This window comes from Hyla sarda, chromosome 2 (assembly GCF_029499605.1).
Source record: "Hyla sarda isolate aHylSar1 chromosome 2, aHylSar1.hap1, whole genome shotgun sequence".
Taxonomy (NCBI): Eukaryota; Metazoa; Chordata; class Amphibia; order Anura; family Hylidae; genus Hyla; species Hyla sarda.
In genome coordinates, this window is record NC_079190.1 from 384,555,180 (window position 1) to 384,578,330 (window position 23,151).

General features: G+C 43.3%; 1 protein-coding gene across 2 annotated transcripts in view; it reads left to right on the forward strand.

Moving 5' to 3' along the window:
- The first annotated feature begins 1,585 nt into the window (after positions 1–1,585).
- The window catches only part of TSPOAP1 (TSPO associated protein 1), a 224,871-nt gene continuing 203,305 nt past the window's right edge, over positions 1,586–23,151 (forward strand). The window contains exons 1-2 of one of the 2 annotated variants that reach the window (XM_056558562.1): positions 1,592–1,731; positions 13,657–13,759. The gene's annotated coding sequence lies outside the window, so the exon portion shown is untranslated. Of the gene's footprint in view, positions 1,732–13,656; positions 13,760–23,151 lie in introns of both variants that reach the window. The other variant, XM_056558563.1, reaches the window with a different exon arrangement.

The window sequence follows — 23,151 nt, forward strand, 5'->3', positions numbered from 1 at the left end:
TTTCTCCTTCACTTTGCTGCTATTCCTGTGAAACACCTAAAGGGTTAATACACTTACTGAATGTTTTTTTGAATACTTTAGGGGGTGTAGTTTTTATAATGGGGTCTTTTATGGGGTATTTCTAATATGAAGACCCTTCAAATCCACTTCAAAACTGAACTGGTCCCTGAAAAATAGTGAGTTTGAAAATTTTGTGAAAAATTTCAAAATTGCTACTGAACTTTGAAGCCCTCTGGTGTCTTCCAAAAGTAAAAACTCATAAATTTTATGATGCAAACATAAAGTAGACATATTGTATATGTGAACCCAAAAAAAATATATTTTGAATATCCATTTTCCTTACAAGCAGAGAGCTTCAAAGTTAGAAAAATGCAAAATTTTCATTTTTTTCATCAAATTTTGGGATTTTTCACCAAGAAAGGATGCAAGTTACCATAAAATTTTACCACTAAGTTAAAGTAGAATATGTCACGAAAAAACAATCTCGGAATCAGAATGATAACTAAAAGCATTCCAGAGTTATTAATGTTTAAAGTGACAGTGGTCAGAATTGCAAAAAACGCTCCGGTCCTTAAGGTATAAAATGGCCTGGTCCTTAAGGGGTTAAAGCGCCCGCTTTAAATCATTGATCTGTAACGGCTTCTGCGGGACCAGAAACAGTTTATCAGGGTATACCCGCACATACATGCGCACCCTCATTTTACCAAGGATATTTGGGTAGGGGGGGGGGGGGAATTAAAATGCACGGAATATTGGTATAAGTTATCGGCCTGAAACTTCACAGGTTAACGGTATCGGCTCTAAAAAATCAATATCGGTCGATCCCTAGTGCCAACATTTACGGCCATGACTGTATGTCTGTACAGGAGAGCAGTTTGGCTATTTTTGGCTCTCCCATATAGATATATGGAGAGGGGTATGTAGACCGCCGCTTTGTGCAGGAGTCATGACACGGTGCTCCCGGGGTGAGCCGGGTCCCTGTACAGGAGATGGAGGGGGGTCCAGGGGTCAGCCTCACTGCAACCTAAAAGTTATCCCCTATCTTTTGGATAGGGGATACATTTTTCTATGTGATAGATCTTCTTTAGGGTATATTCACACGTACAGGATCTGCTGCATATTTTCTGTAGATGATTTGAAGTTAATGGGTAGCAAAATCAGCTGCACAAAATTTGCTGCAGATTCTGTACATGCTAATGTACCCTAACAGGTTAAAATAATGTTGATTATTTGTGGCTATAAGTATAAAATAAACAGCTAGAATAACAAAATCTGACCATAAAACAGTACAAAATGGCAAGAAATATGTGAAATAACTTGCTGCAATTACACACTTGCCGCAGACAAGCGCGCAATGTGACCACTGGCAGAGCGGGCAGGAAGGCGCGACCGTGAGCGGCTTGGCGGGAGCGCGCGCACTCACATAAAGCGGCCGCTCGGGGGCGCGCTTCATTGCACGGTTTCCGTTACGCCGGGGGCGCGCTGGTTGGGGAGGGATAGGTGAGTGACAGGAGAGGAATGTAACGTGTACTGCTGTTATGTATGCCCGACAGCTGCCACACGTGCGCTGCAGTAAGGTGTGTGTCACGTTAGCACTACAAGTCCCAGCATTCACGCACAGTTGTCATGAAGTTGGTGTTATTTACCTCAGAGGCTGCACATTACTTCTCACTGCCTCCAGTCTGTGACGTTCACCCCCCCACATGGTGAGAGGCTTCTGGGAGACCACAGGTGACTATGGCTGGACACGGCCTGAGGTTAGGGAAGGGGGTATAACCCTACAGTGAGCTGTTACCCATAGCAACCTGTTCCATTCACAGCTCTATGGCGGCCATAGCAGTCACGTGAGCGGTCGGCAGCTGCAGAATGATGTACAGGTCACACCTGGGCTTTCTTAGGCTAAGTTCACATGAGAAAACTAGCATGCGCTTTTGGTATAAAGCGTTAAAACCATCCAAATAACACTCTGACATATGCCTTATGTGTACCCTGCATGGAACCATTGATTTCAATATAACAAACGTATTGTGCTATTTAGACTCTGTTCACATGTCCAGTCAGTGTATCATAGGTATTGGCGGTTTTCCAAACATATAGCTCTGACGTATGGGGATATATATATATATATATATATATATATATATAAAAAAAATAAAGCAAAAAATCAATACCTTAGTGCAGTGGTCTTCAACCTTCGGACCTCCTTATGTTGCAAAACTACAACTCCCAGCATGCCCGGACAGCCATCGGCGAGTTGTAGGTTTGCAACATCTGGAGGTCTGCAGGTTTGAAGACCACTGCCTTAGAGCATTGTCCCCCATCCTACCACTCAGTGTTTTCCAAGCAGTGTGTCTCCAGCTGTTGCAAAACTACAACTCCCAGCATGCCCGGACAGCCTTTGGCTGTCCGGGCATGCTGGGAGTTGTAGTTTTGCAACAGCTGGAGACACATGGTTGAAAAACACTGCTACAACTCCCAGCATGCCAGGCAGCGAAAGGCATTGAGGTTTTGGGAGTTTGTTTGCTATATGGTGTGTGTATATATTATGTATATTCATTTTTTACAGTGGCCCAATGCTCAGTGTAAATAGTTGTATCTCATAGACATCCTAATAGTCCCAGTCAGGGACAGGGATTTGTGGCAAAGGGGGCAGCGCCACTTTACCCACAACATTAATTATATTTTATACAACAGTAAGGCTGCATTCACACTTCGTTTTTACATTATGGGTGCCGAATCCAGCTGGTGGAGGCGTAAAACCGAGCTCACCCGTACCCCAGCCGGACCAGCGCTGAACTCCATTTACTTTAATGAGTCGACCTGAGTCAAACGGTGACTCCGGTTGGCTCATTTTTGACCCGTATCCGGTTTCCTGACCGGACCTAAAACTGTAGTATACTATGGTTTTAGGTCCGGTCACAAAACCGGATGCGGATCAAAAATGAGCCAACCGGAGTCACCGTTTGACTCAGGTCGACTCATTAAAGTAAATGGAATTCAGTGCTGGTCCGGGTGGGGTACGGGAGCGCCCGGTTTGCCCCTCCCCCAGCCGTATCTTGCACCTGTAATGTAAAAATGAAGTGTGAATGCAGCCTAAAGGTGCGTTCACACAGCAGAATCTCCGCTCGCTGAATTCCGCGAGCGGAGATTCCGCCTGGCAGCCGCCGCCGAAAGTTATTTTGCAATAGGGTCGCTGGGTACTGAGCCGTCACCATTGACGGCTATGTAGTGCTTGCGGAATCTGCGCAAAGAATGAACATGTTCTTTCTTTGCGCGGAATAATTTCAGCGGAATAGTCCGCCACAGAAATTACGCAGTGTGTACGGGTCTCGCGGAGACCCGTTCACACTAATGTTAAGTTCACACTGCAGAATTCCGTAGTGTGAATGGTGCCTTACTAGTGTAAATTATAATAGAAATATCTATGCTAGCTTAGAGCTGCCACACGTGGTAGACTGGCAGGATCTTATTCTGACCCAGGGTATGGAAGACTGTTCTCTGTGAGCTGCAGTGGAAGCATGCACACAGATAGTGAAAGCAATTGGGTGGCAGCCATTACACAGAGCTGCACTGACTTCTGGGAGTTGTAGTCTGGGCTGCAAACAAGGAAAAGGTATATAGGAGACATCAGGGGCCAAAGCAGCTGCCAAAACCACATGGATAACTACAGGGGACACAGAACAGGTATTGTGGAAGCTTTGGGCATTTTTCTTTTTCTTAACTTCCCTGGAGTACACCTTTAATCCACGAGATTTCTTTATCTGTGTAGTTGACTTAGTTTGTGGAATTTCATAATGGACTTAAAACTTATTTTAGTGCTATAAGACCCCACTGATCAGGAGAATGAGCTGGAATAAGGGTGGTAGTGTGCTTTATTCCCTGTCTCTTAGCGAACTTTGTCTTGCTGTTTTTTATAGACTTGGGGAACGTTCACACATACAGGATCTGCTGCTTAAATTCTGCAGCTTATTTTGCTACCCATTGAAGTTAGTAGGCAGCAAAATCAACTGCACAAAATATGCAGCAGATCCTGTACGTGTGAACGTTCCCTTATAATGGAGCAGTGAGACAAAGATCACGGAGTGGGAATTAGAGCTCGCTTATCCCCGCACATTCTCCTGATTGGTGAGGGTCTCGGCACCGAGACCCTGACTAATAAAAACTTTTTTTTTTTAAATGACACATTAACCGCTTAACGACAATGGAGGTAAACATACGTCATGGTGCCGTGGTACTTAACGCACCATGACGTACATTTACGTGCCGCCATGACCACGAGCACCGGACCCATGCTCGCGTCATGAGCGGCAGGTCCCGGCTGCTATCAGCAGCCAGGGACCCGCCGGTAATGGCGGACATCAGTGATCGCGCGGATGTCCGCCATTAACCCCTCAGATGCCGTGATCAAAACAGATCACGGCATCTGCGGCAGTGCGGTACTTTGAATGGATCATCTGATCGCCCGCAGCACCTGGCTCCGCCTGTCTCCCAGGGTCTTCAGGCCTGGTCTGAGATCGAGCAGAAGATGACCGATAACACTGATCAGTGCTATGTCCTATGCATAGCACTGAACAGTATTAGCAATCGGATGCTTTTATGTCCCTATGGGGACATAAAGTGTTCAAAAAAAAAAAAGGAAAAAAATTAGAAAAATCCCCTCCCCCAATAAAAAAGTAAAATGTCAGTTTTTCCCATTTTATCCCCCAAAAAGCATAAAAAAATAATTAATACACGTATTTGGTATTGCCGCGTGCGTAAAATAATTTTTGTTTTTTTGCACCGTACATTTTATGGTAAAATAAGTGATGTAATTACAAAGTACAATTGGTGACGCAAAAAACAAGCCCTCATATGGGTCTGTGGATGGAAATATAAAAGTTATGATTTTTAGAAGGCGAGGAGGAAAAAACGAAAATGCAAAAATAAAATTGGTCTGGTCCTTAATGCCAAAATGGGCCTGGTCCTTAAGGGGTTAAAGGGAATGTACCGCGAGTTTTGGCTAAATGAAACCACTGAAAATCATCGGTACCTTTTAGTATCTTGATGTGATGCATTAATGTCCGGGAAATTTTTTTTTTTTTCTGTAGGCAGTTGAGCTCTTTGGTGCACTAGACGTGTCACTCTATCTAAAGGAGCCCTGCTATGTCTGCCAGGACCCCTCCCATCTCCTTGTATAGCCATGCCTGACCTATTAAACTAAAAATTATGTGGGAGGAGTCTGGGTTGGTGCCCCTAGAGTCACAGCTCCAGTACACCAAAGAGCTGATTTGCGTATTGAATTAAAAAACAGAAACGCAGCAAATTAAGCTAAATTAGCGTTTCTTACACAATAATTTCCCCTATTCAGCCATACCAGTTGAACTTCCTCAAAACTGGTGGTAGACTCCCTTAAACACCGTTAAGGGTTCGACCCATAAAGTAAAGTAGGCAACATTAGAAACTGCTGCAGAATCTGTTAGTGCTATATAAATAAAATTATTTATTATGTGCACCACGAACATATACATAAAGGAGTCCAAATGTGCTGGTTTTAAGTAAAGTAACTCATGTCCCTGTACAGTTTTCCCTCTGATCACTTCCAGGTTTCCTCTATGAAATGTGACCCTGCTGTTGCAAGGCAACGAAGCACACACTTTCCCACTATCCCCCTTGCTTACATGCACCGTGGAGACCAACTGGTATTACCTTCAGGAGACTGTAGTTGAATAAAGCATGTGTGATCCTTCCCCAGACTCTGTGCTGTGATGGAAGCAGTAGTAGGAGGGACGGCTACTGCCAGGGAAGTGGGCGGCATTGCGCTCCATTCCCCGACCGGCTCCCAGTATATGAATGAACAACAGTGTTAAAGGGAACCAATCATCAGATTTTACCCTATATAACGCTTGGTAAAGTGTTATATAGGGTAAAATCTTTATTTTCACCATTCCCGGGGGACGCTCCTGCCCCCAGGGATGGTGAAGATATGAAGTTATAAACTAGTCACCGCCGCCGCCGTAAGTAGTCACCTGGGCGGGGAGCTCTTCTCATCTACTTCCGTTCTTCGGCCGGGAGCGACGCCCCCTCCGCTTAATTGATGGGCCGCGTAATCACTCTGCTCCGTCTGTTCAGTGAGCGGAACAATGACGCGGCCCATCAATTAAGCGGAGGGGGCGTCGCTCCCGGCCGAAGAACGGAAGTAGGTGAGAAGAGCTCCCCGCCCAGGTGACTACTTACGGGGGCGGTGGTGACTAGTTTATAACTTCATATCTTCACCATCCCTGGGGGCAGGAGCGTCCCCCGGGAATGGTGAAAATAAAGATTTTACCCTATATAACACTTTACCAAGCGTTATATAGGGTAAAATCTGATGATTGGTTCCCTTTAAATTTTAAATACCCCGCCTAGAGCCGTAAATGGCCACTCGGTGCCGGACATTCAGGGCTCCTGGTGGGGAATATGAATTTGAAGAGAACAGTCTTTATATACCTGGCTGGGGATCGGCGCAGCATGCTCCTGTGCCCCTGGTTTATAAGTTATGAATGCCGTGGGTCTCAGAAGGGAGACCTGATGAGATCAGTCCCTTAATTTTTTTTACTTTTCACATTTTATGTTGTGGCCTAGTGAAGAAGTAAACTATACTTGCACAAAGGTCAAGCAGCCCTTTCTTTCTCAGTTCTCTTTTCTGCATGAAGCAGTGGGTGCCAAGTTTGCAGGAAAAAAGATGACTGAACTGCAGGAGACCCAGTCTGATAAGAGGAACTTACGGGGATCTCCGACAGTGTAAGTCTCCTCAGGGAGCTGCTGTAATGGTCAAGCCTGATGTTCATTTTGTTGCTACTTTGCCCATGGTGGATTGAGTGTTTTTTGTTTTCCCTTCCCTGCCTGCAATCTTCTTGGAGGTGTGTGGACCTTTGAGTGACAGTTCTGATGATGTAACTGGCATTGCGTCCCATGTGGATGTTGGTGTGCGCTGCGTACATTATGAGGTAGAGGAAGGGAGAAGACTAGGGAAAGTCCTAGCTCGAGACATTGGCCTCTGGCCCTCTTGCCTTATGTGCTTATGAAGAGGCGGAGGCAGGCTGTGGCCTATATCAGCACTTTTTTTTTTTTCTTATAAATAAAGCCAGCCAGCCACAAAGTCAACAGTCCTGTTGATCAAGTTCCCTGAAAAGTATCAGGAGAAACTTTGCTGTCTAGTCCATAATGGAGGAAGATGACCAATCACAGCACACATAGACCCAGGACCCTACCCCTGAAGCCAAATAAGGTCTCGGGAAGGCTAAAAGTAAGAATAAGGGGGGACATGTATCATTATTTGTGTATGGTAGAAGCAGTTTACCCCTTTTCCCGAATTCTAAATTATGTGCAGTAGCGCTAAATTTATCAATCAAGCGCAATGAGCTTCATAAATTGCGGGTAAATATAGTAATCTCCTCAATCCACTCTTTGGAAAATAGAATCGATGATTTAGAGCATCTTGCTACGTTAAGTCCAAGATGGCTTATATTTGCACAAAAAACCCAGCTCTTGCGGCAAAATTTTTGGTGTAAAGGAAAAGTACGCAGTTAATAATCCATGTGTACTATAGATGTCACTCCAAGGTACCCTGATTCAGCCACATCTGGAGGACATGCTCTACCAAAACGTGCGCAAAAAAATGGGGGAAAAAAGGTCTTGCGCAAAAAAATACACACAAAACAGGGGTGAAATCTTTCATACATGTCCCCAAAGGAGTGCAGTTTATACAGGAAGAAACCCTGTAGTACCTACAGGAAGTCCTTGTGTAACACCTTCCTAAACAGAGTAATGGAGGTGGAGTAACCGTCATTTACTTATCAAAATATAGCCGCTATTGTAATGGTCCTGCCAAGACAAAAGAGAAATCTACACAGACCTACCACTGTGCCATGTAGTTTTTATTATATCAGCAATCTAAAATGGATCAAAAATATATTGAGGGAGATCCATCAAAACCTTTGCAGGGGAAAAGTTGACCAGTTGCTCATAGCAACCAATCAGATCGCTTCTTTAATTTTTTAAAAGGCCATCTTATTGGTTTCTATGGGCAACTGGTCAACTTTTCCTTCAACACATGTCTTGATGAATCTCCCCCAATGTTTGTCACCTGGACCAGTATGCTCAAAGGGACAATCCCCCAAAGCAATCAAGATAGCTTCCTATGTGTTTCTGTCACCGGGATCGGTAATGTAGATTAGCCTGCGGGTATTTATCAAAGTGTAGGATGTTAAAATTCCCTTAAAGGGCTACTTCGGTGTAAAACTATTTTTCAACCCCTTGGGGACGGAGCCCATTTTGACCCTAAGGACCAGAAATTTTTTTGCAATTCTGACCACTTACTTTTAAGCATTAATAGCTCTGGGATGCTTGTACTTATGAATTTGATTCAGAGATTGTTTTTTCGTGACATATTCTACTTTGTCAGTGGTAATTTTTTGTCGATACTTGCATAATTTCTTGGTGAAAAATTCCAAACTTTCATGAAAATTTCATGAGCATTTTTATAATGAGCTCTCTGCTTGTAAGGAAAATAGACATTCCAAATAAATTATATATCGATTCACATATACAATATGTCTACTTTATGTTTGCATCATAAAACTGACATGTTTTTACTTTTTGAAGACATCAGAGCAGCAATTTTCCAAGTAAATTTCAAAATCTGAATTTTTCAGAGACCAGTTCAGTTTTTAAGTGAATTTGAGGGTCTTTATGTTAGAAATACCCCATTATAAAAACTGCACCCCTCAATGTATTCAAAATGACATTCAGAAAGTTTAACCCTTTAGGTGTTTCACAGGAATAGCAGCAAAGTGGAAGCGGAAATTCAAAATCTTCATTTATTTTTTATTTTTACCAGGGGTAAAAGGAGAAAAAGCCCCTAAAAATATGTAACCCAATTTCTCCCGAGTAAGGAAATACCTCATATGTAGATGTAAAGTGATCTGCGGGTGCACTAGAGGGCTCAGAAGAGAAGGAGCGACATTGGGCTTTTGGAAAGCAAATTTTGCTGAAATGGTTTTTGGGGGGCATGTCACATTTAGGAAGCCCCCGTGGTGCCAGAACAGCAAAAAACACGCCACATGGCACACTATTTGGGAAACTACACCCCTCAAGGAACGTAACAAGGGGTGCAGTGAGCATTTACACCCCACTGGCATTTGACAGATCTTTGTAACAGTGGGCTGTGCAAATGAAATATTACATTTTTCATTTTCACGTACCACTATATAAAAAATATAGTCAGTCACCTGTGGTGTGTTAAGGCTCACTATACCCCTTGTTACGTTCAGTGAGGGGTGTAGTTTCCAAAATGGGGTCACATGTGGGTATTTTTTTTTTTTTTTTTGAAGGTCCAGATGTTGCCAAACTACAACTCCCAGCATGCCTAGACAGTCTTGGCATGCTTTGAATTGACATCTGGAGCGCTACAGTTCTGTATAGTGGTCTCCAAACAGTGCCCTTCCAGATATTGCAAAACTACAACTCCCAGCATGCTGAGACTGTCCATGCATGCTGGGAGTTGTAGTTCTGCAACATCTGAAGGTCCAGATGTTACAGAACTACAACTCCCAGCATGCCTGGACAGTCTGGGCATGCTGAGAGTTGTAGTTTTGTAACATCTGGAAGGACAGTGGTCTCCAAACTGTGGCCCTCCAGATGTTGCAAAACTGCAACTCCCTGTCTGGGCATGCTGGAAATTGAAGTTTTGAAACTCCCAGATACAGCAGTGAAGATCACTTTATGGCGATCTTCACAGCTACATCTGAAACCGCTGCTGCCTCCTGTCAGCCGCCGGTGTCCCCGTGCCATGATCGAAGGTAACTGCCGCCTCACCATCGCCACCATCTTTCCCCCGCTCTGCCCTGACATACAAAACTACAGGCTGATCCAACTTTGAAGTAATGTCCTTAAAACAAGTCAAAATTAGGCTCAGGTGTGTGTGTCTGTCTGTCTGTCCCATGTGCCCATATGACCTCCCTACCATGCCTGGGCATGCTCCTGATGATGGTCTCCTGAGGCATGTCCTCCCAGACGTGGACAAAAGCATCCGCCAACTCCTAGACAGTCTGTGGTGCAACCTGGCGTTGGTGGATTTAGCAAGCAGTTGTGCTCATTTGGATTCAATGCCTTCCTCTTGCAGGAGCTGCTGACACACTCCAGCCACATGAGGTCTAGCATGGTCTTGCATTAGGGGGAACCCAGGGCCACCCGCACCAGCATATGGTCTCACAAGGGGTCTGAGGATTTCACCTCTGTACCTAATGGCTGTCAGGCTGCCTCTGGCAAGCACACAGAGGGCTGTGCGGCCCCTCAAAGAAATGCCACCCCACACCATTACTGACCCACTGCCAAACCGGTCAGGATGTTGCAGGCAGCAGAACGTTCTCCACGGCAGCTCCAGTAACGTCTGTCACATGTGCTTAGTGTGAACCTGCTTTCATCTGTGAAGAGCACAGGGTGCCAGTGGTGAATTTGACAATCTTAGTGTTCTCTGGCAAATGCCAAACATCCTGCATGGTGTTGGGCTGTAAGCACAACCCCCACCTGTGGACGTCGGCCCTCATACCACCCTCATGGAGTCTGTTTCTGACCGTTTGAGTGGACACATGCACATTTGTGACCTGCTGGAGGTTATTTTGCAGGGCTCTGGCAGTGCTCCTCCTTGCACAAAGGTGGAGGGTAGCGGTCCTGCTGCTGGGTTGTTACCCTTCTACGGCCTCCTCCACATCTCCTAATGTACTGGTCTGTCTCCCGGTAGCGCCTCCATGCTCTGGACACTACGCTGACAGACATAGCAAACCTTCACTAGAGTGAAAGCACCGCCAGCATTCAAAAGGGACCAAAACATCAGCGAGGAAGCATGGGAACTGAGAAGTGGTCTGTGGTCACCACCTGCAGAACCACTCTTATTGGGGGTGTCTTGCTAATTGCCTATTTCCATCTGTTGTCTGTTCCATTTGCACAACAGCATGTGAAATTGATTTTCAATCAGTGTTGCTTCCTGAGTGGACAGTGTGATTTCACAGAAGTGTGATTGACTTGGAGTTACATTGTGTTTAACCCCTTAATGACCACTGACTTAACCTCTTAAGGATGCTGCGCCCGGTCCCGGGGTTTAAAACGGGGTCACGGCATGACCCCCCGCATCACACCGGGTCGGTCCCAGTACAGATTGTTGTGCCGCGCGCTATTAACCCTTCATACGCGGCGATCAAAGTTGATCTCCGCGTCGAAAACAAAAGTAAAAGCTTCCCGGCAGCTCAGTCGGGCTGATCGGGACTATCTCGATAAAAATCATGATGTCCCGATCAGCTAGGACGTGAGCGGAGGTCTTCTTACCTTGCTCCGTTGCGTCCGATCGACGTTTGATTGCTCCAAGCCTGAGCTACAGGCTTGAGCAATCAACCACCTATTACGCTGATCCATGCAAAGCTATGGCTTTGCAAGGATCAGGGTAAAAGATCAGTGTGTGCAGTGTTATAGCCCCCCTAAGGGAGCTATAATGCTGCAAAAAAAAGTTAATAAAGTTAATTTAACCCCCTTCCCTAATAAAAGTTTGAATCGCCCCCCCTTTCCCATAAAAAAAACTGTGTAAATAAAAATAAACATATGTGATATCGACGCGTGCATAAATGTCCGAGTTATAAAAATATATTGTTAATTAAACTGCACGGCGTACGCGCAAAAAAATTCCAAAGACCAAAATGCTGTATTTTTGGTCCCTTTTTATATCATAAAAAAAAAATAATAAGAAACGATCAAAAAGTCCGATCAATGCAAAAATGGTACCGATAAAAATCTGAACGTGGCGCAAAAAATGAGCTCTCATACCGGCCCGTACGCAGAAAAATTGAAAAGTTATAGGGGTCAGAAGATGACAATTTTAAACTTATAAATTTTCCTGCATGTAGTTATGATTTTTTTCAGAAGTGCGACAAAATCAAACCTATATAAGTAGGGTATCATTTTAACCATATGGACCTACAGAATAAAGATAAGGTGTCATTTTTACCGAAAAATGCACTGCGTTGAATCGGAAGCCCCCAAAAGTTACAAAATGACATTTTTTTTCTTCAATTTTGTCGCACAATGAATTTTCTTTTCTGTTTCGCAGTGGATTTTTTGGTAAAATGCAAAGTAGAATTGGTGGCGCAAAAAAATAAGCCATCATGGAATTTTATGTGCAAAATTGAAAGCGTTATAATTTTTAGAAGGTGATGAGGAAAAAATGAAAATGGAAATACTCTGAGTCCTTAAGGGGTTAAATGTACGTCCTGGTTTGGCAGTACTTCGCGCACAAGGACGTACATTTACGTCCTATGTATGACCGCGAGCATTGGAGCGGTGCTCGTGTCATACACGGCAGGTTCCGGCGCGGATGTCCGCCATTAACCTATCGGATGCCGTGATCAGTACAGATCACGGTATCTGCCGCAATGCGCATGTTAAAATAGATGATCGGATCGCCCGCAGCGCTGCTGCGGCGATCCGATCATCTGTAATGGCGGACGGAGGCAGGTGAGGTGAGATCGAGCAGACCAGAGTAGAAGATCACCGATATTACTGATCAGTGCCATGCTCTATTCATAGCACTGAACAGTATTAGCAATCAAATTATTGCTATAGATAGTCCCCTATGGGGACATAAGTGTCAAAAAAAAATATTATATATAAAAAGTTAAAAATCCCCTCCCCCAATAAAAATTTAAATTGTCATTTTTTTCCATTTTTACCCCTAAAAAGCGTAACTTTTTTAAAATAAACATTTGGTATTGCCGTGTGCGTAAATGTCCGAAGTATCAAAATATAATGTTAATGATCCTGTACGGTGAACGGCGTAAACGTAAAAAATAAAGTAAAAAAGCTGCTTTTTATTCCAAATTTTTTTAATAAAAAGTGATCTAAAAGTTTAATATATGCAAATGTGGTATCGATAAAAAGTACAGATGACTGTGCAAAAAATAAGCCCTCATACCGCCCTATATACGGAAAAATGAAAAAGTTTTCCTTTTTTTTTTTTTTTTTTTAAGTAGTACAAAAATATAAAAGCATCTAGCCATGGTTATCATTTTAATCGTATTGACCCACAGAATAAAGAACACATGTAATTTTTACCGTAAAATGTACAGTGTGAAAACAAATGTGCAAAATTATGGTTTTCAGTTAATTTCCTCCCTAAACATTTTTTTTCCGGTTTCGCCGTACATTTTATGGTAAAATGAGGGTTCATTACAAAGTACAATTGGTCACGCAAAAAAACAAGCCCTTGTATGGGTCAGTAGATGGAAATATAAAAAAGAGTTATGGATTTTAGGAGAGGAGGAAAAAACTAAAAAAAAAAAAACTAAAAAAAAAAAAAAAATTTGGTCACAATGCTCCGGCCCCTGTCGCCGGTCGTTACGCACAGAGCGAGCGTACTCTGTGCAGTAATGATAGAGGGGTGCCGCAGCAGAGATCCCGGGGGTCCCCAACAGCGGGACCCTGGCGATCTGACATCTTATCCCCTATCCTTTGGATAGGGGACAAGATGTCTAGGGGCGGAGTACCCCTTTTTTAAAGTGCATCTGTTAATGCATAAGGAGACAACAAAGACTGTACCTTTTTGTTTGGTGTGGCCGCAGTTTGTAAACTTATATTGATCTGTTTCTAATCCAGCTGAACGGTTAAATATGCTGGCTCAGTCGCACATCCTCGCCTCCCTGGGAAGGAAGCAAGCTGCTGCGAATTGGGGGCAATATGTTTACATGTTGCAGCAAAGGTACTGTTTTTCTTCTCTCATGCCCTAATTGCTGAGGTGTGCATTTCTGTACCTCGTATGGAGTTGACATATGCACTTTAAGGGTATGTTCCCACACTGCGTATTTTGCTGCGTATTTGCTGCGTATTTGGTGCTGCGTATTTTCCTACCCATTGACTTCAACAGAGAAAATAAAATACGCAGCAGCAAATACGCTGTGTGGGAATGTACCCTTATAGAGATGATCCATCTACCTACCAGCAGTCAAGTGAAAGGATTATGAGCAGCTCCCCAGTGGTCCTAAAGAGGAAAATAAATAAAGGATCGGAATTGGGGGAAGAAAGAGAATGGGAGCGTGAATCGGATAATTCTTCCTCCGTGGAGTTACCTTGGGAACAGGTTTATTTATTTTTATTTTTTTATGGAAAATTTGGAACCACGAGTCAAGACAGTGAGAGCCACCATGAATGTAGAGGAGATACGCTAACAGCACAAGATTGGATCAATCAGTGATAATGATCATTAAACAAAGCGGTATTCCATTGCTTAGCAAAACTCTGGAGAACCCAGACAATAGACCTATTTGCCACAAAGGAAAACAAAACATTAGATTCTTCTCTCTGAGACCCGGAGATCTATCATCATGGATAGATCCCTTCGCCAAACCCGGTACAGAAGGCCTGCTGTTTGCCTTTCCTCCTATAAGTTTAATATCTAGGGTGCTACGAAAGATTAGGGATCAGGGCCACAGTTATAGTGGTCGCACCCTTTTGACCAAGGAGGGTCTGGTTTTCTTGACTGCAGACAATATCCATAGCCAGACTGGGAGTCCTGGAGATTCTGTACCATTACCTGATGGCATAGCTGTTGATTGGCAATTGTTGAGAGAGAGAGAGAGAGAGAGAGAGTGTGCTTACTGACGTTGTTAGGTAAGTATATACACCTTGTTAAGTAGCACTAAGGTTACCTCCCAAATTTACCTTAGAACATGGAAGGTTTTTTGTAGATTTTCGAGAGAACCAGTGGAAGTCTTTACACCAGCTAACATGCCTATAGTCCTGAAGGGTCTTAGACTAAGTACGAATTAAGGGGTATTCAAGGAATTTGAAACTTCTAATCTTATCCTCCTGATGCCAAGTTATGTATGATGGTGTCAATGTGCTTTTTTGCATTCTTATCTCTTCCCCCCCCCCCCCCCCCCCCGGAGGTTCAGCTTTCTTGTGCTCTATGGATTACTGTCATCTTAACCCCTTAAGGACACATGACGTACTGGAACGTCATGTGTCCGCTCCCGATCTATAACGCAGGGCCACGGCGTGGCCCCGCATCATAGCGGGTCGGACCCAGCCTATAACAACGGCCGGTACCCGTGGCTAATGGCGCGCGGCATTGATCGCTGTGCCGCGTGCTATTAACCCTTTAGACGCGGCGTTCAAAGTTGAACGCCGCATCTAAAGTGAAACTGAAACCATGCCGGTTAGCTCAGTGGGCTGTTCGGGATAGCCGCGGCGAAATCGCGGCATCCCGAACAGCTTACAGGACAGCAGGAGGGTCCCTACCTGCCTCCTCGCTGTCCGATCGCCGAATGACTGCTCAGTGCCTGAGATTCAGGCATGAGCAGTCAAGCGGCAGAATCATCGATCACTGGTTTCTTATGAGAAACCAGTGATCGATGTGAAAGATCAGTGTGTGCAGTGTTATAGGTCCTATGGGAGCTATAACACTGCAAAAAAAAAGTGAAAAAAAAGTGAATAAATATCATTTAACCCCTTCCCTATTAAAAGTGAATCGCCCCCCTTTTTCCCATAAAAAAAAACTCAGTGTAAATAAAAATAAACATATATGGTATCGCCGCGTGCGGAAATGTCTGAATTATGGCGTGCGTGCAAAAAAAATTCCCCAAAAATTGTGCATTTTTGGTCACTTTTTTATATCATGAAAAATGAATAAAAAGCGATCAATAAGTCCTATCAATGCAAAAATGGTACCGTTAAAAACTTCAGATCACGGCGCAAAAAATGAGCCCTCATACCGCCCCATACACGAAAAAATAAAAAAAAGTTATAGGGTCAGAAATGACAATTTTAAACGTGTTAATTTTCCTGCATGAAGTTATGATTTTTTCCAGAAGTCCGACAAAATCAAACCTATATAATTAGGGTATCATTTTAACCTTATGGACCTACAGAATAAATATCAGGTGTCATTTTTACAGAAAAATGTACTACGTAGAAACGGAAGCCCCCAAAAGTTACAAAACGGCGGGTTTTTTTTCAATTTTGTCTCACAATGATTTTTTTTTTCCGTTTCGCCATAGATTTTTGAGCACAATGACTGACGTCATTACAAAGTAGAATTGGTGGCGCAAAAAATAAGCCATAATATGGATTTTTAGGTGCAAAATTGAAAGAGTTATGATTTTTTAAAGCCAAGGAGCAAAAAACAAAAATGCAAAAACGGAAAAAAAAACGGTCCTTAAGGGGTTAAAGGGGGCTTGGCTTCTTCTCATCTTCCCTGACAAGCCAGCCCCCTGTTTATGTGTGCGGTCCAGTAAGACAATGGGGGAGATTTATCAAAACCTGTGCAGAGGAAAAGTTGCCCAGTTGCTCATGGCAACCAATCAGATTTCTTTTCATTTTTAACAAGGCCTCTACAAAATGAAAGAAGCAATCTGATTGGTTGCTATGGGCAACTGGACAAGTTCCTCTGCACAGGTATTGATTAATCTCCCCCAATGAGCCTAAGCACACAGCCAAGACAACACAGGAGTGACAACTCTGAATGTCCTTGAGTGGCCTATCCAGAGCCCTGACTTGAACAGAATTGAACATCTCTGGAGAATCTTAAAAATGGTTTCCAGCCCCATCTAACCTGACAGTTTGCAAGAATCTGCAGAGAAGAATTCTAAGTGTGCAAATCTTGTGGCACCATATCCAAGAAGAATGGTGACTGTAATCGCTGCTAAAGGTGCTTCAACTAAGTACTGAGTAAAGGGTCTGAATACTTATGTCAATGCAATATTTAGCAAGATTTCTAAAAAAAATTTTCACTTTTTTTATGGGGCTACAATCTTTTTTTTTTTTTTAATTAGCACAAGACCACAACATAACAAAATGTAAAGAAAGTAAGCGTCTAAAGAATTTCCAAATGAAGTGTACATTCCACGAACATCCTGTGCTTCCCGCTGTATAATTACGGTCTTAAAAGATGTTGTCCATCCCCACATTTTATGTTGTATACGGCCCCTGGCTGATACCTCAGTCCCAACACATTTGCCCCTCTTACAGCCAGTGACTGGATGAACAGGCAGTTGCTGGGTGTCAAAACAAAAGCAAGAGCTACTAAGCAGGGAACGAGTGCTGTAAGAACAGAGGGGGCATATCTGTATTTTTTTTCTTTTCATGCCAGCCTGAGCCCATCTACAAAGTTTGTGGGGCTGAACAACCTCTTTATTGTCCACATAATTTGCAGCTAAAATGACAAATTCACCTGTAAAATGTCACACCTGTAAACTTCTACAATTTTATGCATACCTTCTCCCACGTGGTGGCAGTATAAAATCACCCAAAACCTGGGTATATTTGGTTGTGTTTGCTATTCTGTACATAATTCTGGAAGTAAACTTGTTAAGGGTGCGTTCACACGGAGTAATTCAAGAGGAATTTACTCGAGTAATTCCTCTTGAATTCTCCGCTCCAAACTAATGCACATCTCCTCTGCCCATTGACTTTAATGTTATTTCTGCTGGCCTGTTCACACTGCGGAAATTCTGCTAGCAGAATTCCAACGCTGAATTCCGTTCCGCTTGAAGAAAGAACATGTTCATTCTTCAAGCGGAATCTGCTAGTAGAAATCAATTGAAGTCAATGATAAAAAAAAAATTCCGCCCGACATAGTTTTCGCGTGCAATTCACGGGCAATGTGCGCGGAATTCGCGTGCAATTTGCGCGGAAAGGGCTGAAAAACCCTTCACTTTCTCCCCCATGTCAGCGCGCAATTCCGTGCAAATTGCGCGCGAATTTTGTGCAAAAATAAGTCTTTTTTCTGCCCGTAAATTTTTCGGCATGAATTATTCTTCATTTACTCCGTGTGAACGCACCCTAATCCTGACAATCTTATGTAGTCAGGTTCTATTAGTAAAAGTCCCTAAACATACAAGCTGTCTTATATGGTCATTGATGGTAAGACCACATCCTTTTTCAGATGAGACACAAAAGGCTGCTGTGCCTGAAAAGAACCATCTCTGCTATAGCAGGGAGACTGGGAGAGGCATTAGGGCATTACATCCTAAAGGGGTGAGGACAACTTCACGTAAGGGAGAGCATGTGTTCGGACCCCAACTGATTGCTTGAACGAGCAGGGAGAGAAGCACACTGTAGAGCTCTTTTCTCCCTCCCTGTCTCTGGGACCGAGTCGGTCCCATAGATGTGCATTATGATGTACAACCCTTAAATAAATCCCCTCCAAAGTTTCCAGGTGAAGTTGGCAATTTTTCTATGCCTGTAGCACAATACATAAAGCATTTTTTATATTTTTTATGCCCAAGAGAAACCAAACTTTCTTGCATTACATTTGACTTTTTTCCTTTAGTGGGGTTGGTTAAAACTCAGCCATACTTTACCTCCCTCATGTGTTTATTGTTGGTATTGATATTGAAAAGCAGGTCTGCCATGGGACAAGCCTCTTTAAACAACTATTTCTATTACGAGTGGCAGGGGCTGTTCAAGGCTGCACGCTGACTGCTAATTAGTGTCAGGATAAGGGCTGGTCCACGCTACAGAAAAGGCACAATCCATGGGGAATGTGCGCATGGATACTGCCTGTGCATCAGACTCCCATTGATTTCAATGATTTTTTTGCTTCTCTGTACTCAGCAAAATTTTTGTGTGGATATCTTCAATGCAGATTTGAAATCCAATGGAAGAATTAACCTGTCCATTTTTATTGTGGAATTTGTTAGTAAAATCCCTTTTTAATGTTCACACTGTGGAATTTCTGCTATTTCACTCAAAAAAGCAGACTGCTGATTTCCCTCAGTTTTGCACAATTTGAGCGGAATTCGAGCAGAATTTCTATGCCTTTAAAACAGATTATGCTCAGGTCCCATTAAACGGGTACTCCAGGGAACTAAACCCATAGCCCATCCTTTCCCTCTCATCAAACCATTTAATTGTCTATCATCTATATAGAGCAATTTCCCCTCTTTGGTTGTCGCTAGGGATGTCCCGATACCATTTATTTAAGTGGGAGTACTCATATTCTTGTACTCGCCGATACCAATTACGAGTACTTTTTATTTTTTTAACCCCTGAAGGACTCAGGGTTTTTTCTGTTTTTGCACTTTAGTTTTTTCCTCCTTGCCTTTAAAAAATCATAATTCTTTAAATTTTGCACCTAAAAATCCATATGATTACTTATTTTTTGCGCCTCCAATTCTACCTTGTAATGACATCAGTCATTTTACCGAAAAATCTACGGCAAAACGGAAGAAAAATCATTGTGTGACAAAATTGAAGAAAGAAAACGCCATTTTGTAAATTTTGGGGGCTTCTGTTTCTACGCAGTACATTTTTCGGTACAAATGACACCTTCTCTTTATTCTGTAGGTCCATACAATTAAAATTATACTTAACCTATATAGGTTTGATTTTGTTGTACTTCTGGAAAAAATCATAACTACATGCACAAAAATTAATACGTTTAAAATGGTCATCTTCTGACTCCTATAACTTTTTTAATTTTTCTGCGTACATGGGGGTATGAGGGCTAATTTTTTTTGCACCATGTCTGATGTTCCTAGTGTTACCATATGTATTGATTGGACTTTTTGATCGCTTTTTATTCATTTTTTCATGATATAAAAAGTGACCAAAAATAAGCTATTTTTGAATTTTTTTTCAGCTTACGCTTTTGACCGTGCGGTTTAATTAGCAATATATTTTTATAATTCGGACATTTCCGCACACGGCAATACCACATGTTTTTATTTTTATCTACACAGTTTTTAGTTGTTTTTTTTTAAATGGGAAAAGGGTGTGATTCAAACTTTAATAGGGAAGGGGACAAATTAACTATTTTTTTTTTCACTTTTATTTTGCAATGTTATAAAACTGCACACACTGATCTTTTACGTTGATCAATGGTTTCTCATAGAAAACCATTGATCAATGATTCTGCCGCTTGACTGCTCATGCCTGGATCTCAGGCACTGAGCAGTCATTCGACGATCGGACACACAGGAGGAATGTAGGGGCCTTCCTTGTGTGTTCCAGCTGTTCGGGATGCCGCGATTTTGCCACAGCGGTCCCGAACAGCCGACTGAGCTAGCCAGAATTAGTTTACTTTCACTTTAAACACGGCGATCAATTTTGAATGCCGCGTCTAAAGGGTTAATAGTGCGCAGCACCGCGATCAGTGCTGCGCGCTATTAGCCACGGGCCCCGGGCCGTTGTTAGAGGCCAGGCCCGACCCGCTATGACAGAACAGAGAATTTGCATTGGTGGCGAGACCGATGTCTCCGGAGGGATTGCGCTGATGTTCACATGGTGAGCAGTGGTAGAAACCGGGTCACCTGCATCTACCTATAAATTCAAGTTAGTGCTGGTGACTCTGCTGTAAAATTGCCTTTTAATAGTAGGTAGTGTCCCCTTGTAGGTAGTATAGATAGTTGCAGACATTAGTAGCAGGTTCCCCCCCCCCCCCCCTTGTGTACAGCACCCCCATGTAGATAGCAAGTCACCCCCCCCCCCCCACCACCTTCAGTAGTGCCCCTGGGAGTTGCTCACCTGCGGCTGTCATCTGTCGGGTGTTGCCGCCCTGTTCTCCCGTCCACATCATAGCATCCTACACGTCACTCTGCTTCCTCCATAGCGTTACACTGGGCACTGTGGAGGAGGTGGAGTTACGCGTTTCTCACATGCTTCTCCATGGGACACCATGATGCGAGCGGGAGAGCGGGGCAGCGGAGCGTGGCATTTGACTGGAGGACGCTGCACTGCAGCAGGTATCGGGCTTGCTATCGGGGACATTAAACAAGTCCCTGATACCATGCAAATGCCGGGTATCTGGCCCGATACCAATATCGGGACATCCCTAGTTGTCACTTACATAAATGAAGCGAGGGAATGACATCATCCAGCCATCTATTGTCTGTCCAAATCCCCCTCTGTATGTGTCTCTCTGAGGGTCCAAATCCCTCTCTGAGGGTCGTGGCTGCTTTCAATGTGGTTTCTGCACTGCAGAGTCATGCTCTCTTTAGTGCTGAGAGTTGGGATGTGTGTGCATCCTAAACCAATCAGACACTGAATCTTTCTGCTGTTCAGAGAAGGAGGGTGGGGGCTGCTCTGAGTGAGCTGGCTGATGAACTGCATTGATTGCTGGGAGATGTAGGTAATGGTAGGGAAGGACAGCAAAGAATATCAATCAGCCAGAAAAAACAACAAGGGACACAGGAGACATGCATATCAGGCCGGATGGTTGACATTGGACATATCCAGGTAATGTGGCGGCTTTGGAACTTTTTTTTTTTTTTAAATATATACTACCCTGGAGTACCCCTTTAACTTCAATAGGTCTTGGACTGGAATTCCGCAACAGTGGACAGAAGATTCCCCATTGAGGTTAATGTGCAATAAAATTTGCTGAATGACCTGCGGAAGTTTTCCGATGATTTCTACAGACATTCTGCCATGTAAACAGAGCCTAAGGCTATGTTCACTCGGCTCAATTTCCTTGCTGAATTTCCTCACTGATTTTTATTTATTTTTTTAAAATCTACTAAGCAAAAATGATGGCACAAGTCATTTGAAGAAGATTCTGAGCGGAATTTTCATGTAGAAATTCTGCCTGGATTCAAAGTCCCATTTGATGTCAATGGATGGTCCTGACAAGAAGTATTTTTCTGCTTAAAGAATGGGCATGCCAATTAATACTCCTCATCAAGACCTTCCATTGACATCCATGGTACTTCCGTTCCAGGCAGAATTTCTACATGGAAATTCTGCTCGGAATCTGCTTCAAATTACTTGTGTGCCATGGTTTTGCATGGAAAATTAGATAAACAAATTAGTGAGGAAATTCTGCCTTGTGAACATAGCCTAAGTCAATTGGACTTTGCTAAATTTTGCAGAAAGTAAGCAACCATTCAACATAATTTCTGCTTCATTTTACCATTGAACAGAGAGAGGATTTCGGGGGCTAACTGCCCAATGCTCATCCTGTAATTCCTGTCCTTTCAGTAGCCACAATGCAGGGAACTACAGTGTAAATGGGACAACCCTACAGTTTCTTGTGCCATGGCTACTAAAAGTGTAGCAATAGTAGGATAATCAGCAGTAAACACCAAAGAGGCTGTGGAAGGGGTCGGACCACCCAGTAATCTAATATTGATGGCTGACCTAAATAGATCATCAGTTTTGGAGGGTCAGATTAATCCTTTAAGTGGGGAATCTAACAATAGGCCTACTAGCAGATTCTTTTGAAGTAATTTCCATGCTTATATTATTGATAAATATTAAGTTGCCGTTCATATTACCGAAATTCCATATTCCTATGACTACTTACCTGGGACTCGGCGTTTCAGAGTAAATCGGTGTTCTGCACCTGTGTCATGCTGGCCATGGTTTTGGCTGCATAAAATAATTGACAGGTTTCCTTTGTTTTCTGAATGTCAATGACACCCAACTAAATGTACAGTTACAGAGAACCTGTCGGGCTGCTTGCTGCTCAAACCGGGTGCATTCACAGAGGCAAGGATCCAGCTAATGCACATATTCATATAGACCCTGTACAATACGAAAACATGGAAAAGCTAATCCAGCAGATGCGGGGATAAAATCTTCAAGTTTTATGAAAAGCCTTTAAAAATGACACATACACTGCTCAAAAAAATAAAGGGAACACAATGTAACTCCAAGTTAATCACAGTTCTGTGAAATCACACTGTCCACTCCGGAAGCAACACTGATTGACAATCAATTTCACATGCTGTTGTGCAAATGGAACAGACAACAGATGGAAATAATAGGCAATTAGCAAGACACCCCCAATAAGAGTGGTTCTGCAGGTGGTGACCACAGACCACTTCTCAGTTCCTATACTTCCTGGCTGATGTTTTGGTCCCTTTTGAATGCTGGTGGTGCTTTCACTCTAGTGGTAGCATGAGATGGAGTCTACAACCCACACAAGTGGCTCAGGTAGTGCAGCTCATCCAGGATGGCACATCAATGCGACCTGTGTCTGTCAGCATAGTGTCCAGAGCATGGAGGCGCTACCAGGAGACAGACCAGTACATCAGGAGTCGTGGAGGAGGCTGTAGAAGGGCAACAACCTAGCAGCAGGACTGCTACCTCCACCTTTGTGCAAGGAGGAGAAAGTGGAGCACTGCCAGAGCCCTGCAAAATGACCTCCAGCAG